Raw genomic sequence first — 1,066 nt, forward strand, 5'->3', positions numbered from 1 at the left:
CATCTGTGTTCGGGAGAGACCCGTGGGAATGGGTGGGAATTCAGCTGAGCAGCTCAGCACCATCCTGCTGTTTGGGTCTCTCTGTGTTCTTTGAAGAGGGCTGAGTCTGTGGGCTACAGACCTTGGCTTTAGTCATTTCATCCATCCCATTTTGTTTTCTGGACCCTGGTAAAATTCCTAGTGCTGCAGATGCTACGGTTTAGCCTGGCAACGAGGCCACAACAAGGCCACAATCTGATCATAGAGCACTGCAGTATTTTTGTGCATCTGTGTGGATGGCACCGTTTAGGGTCCCTGTTTGTATAAAGGAGGCTGGACCAAGGGAAAGTGGTTCCCTGCTCTCCCTCCATAAAACTGGGCCCAGTGAAAGCGAAGCACAGCCTGCCATCCAGACCATCTGTGGCTTTGCCTTTTGAAAGGTAACAATATGAAAATCACTGGTCCGTAAAGGGAACAGTTAAAATGGCTCATTAAACAGCAACATTAATAGTCAGCTGTATAACAACCAGTTCTGCTGATATTGTTACTTCTGCTGGATCATCAACTTTAATTCATCCTCCCGACAATAAAGGTCTCACCGGGGCTAGGTCTCCTTTCAGCTCAAGCTAATTTACAGGTCTTGCCCTAAACCCTCGTTTATTCAGGTCACTTTTTTGTGGCTACCCTGCAGGGGATTTGCTCTGCCCTAGAAGAGAAGCCAAGGGAGTGCCTGATTTCCAGCAAAAGGTCCATGTCCAGCATCCTAGCACAATATTGAGTTGCTGTGTGGACTGCATTTCAGGAAAGCACATGAGGGTACATCTGACTAGAAGCCAATGGGGTTTGAGCCCATGCTTACAATTTGTATGCACTTAAGTACAAGTTTGGCTACATTGCAGCTGGGATGGGTGACTGAAGATGGCTAAACATACTCCCCCAAGCTTGAGTCCCAGTTTCAGTGAAGACAATGATGGCACGGACTCCAGCACAGCCCAGGGCATCTTCCCTTACTAGATTCAAGGCAACAAAGTTGTGTTCCCCCAAGTTGCAATCACAGCTCCTCACTAGCTGTCATCCTACCTGCTGA

General features: G+C 47.9%; 1 protein-coding gene across 7 annotated transcripts in view; it reads left to right on the plus strand.

The window, feature by feature from the left end:
• CMKLR1 (chemerin chemokine-like receptor 1) overlaps window positions 1–1,066 on the plus strand; it is a 149,756-nt gene that overhangs the window by 138,221 nt on the left and 10,469 nt on the right. The gene's annotated exons all lie outside the window — the stretch shown is intronic.

Source organism: Alligator sinensis, unplaced genomic scaffold, assembly GCF_000455745.1.
Source record: "Alligator sinensis unplaced genomic scaffold, ASM45574v1 scaffold628_2, whole genome shotgun sequence".
Classification (NCBI taxonomy): Eukaryota; Metazoa; Chordata; order Crocodylia; family Alligatoridae; genus Alligator; species Alligator sinensis.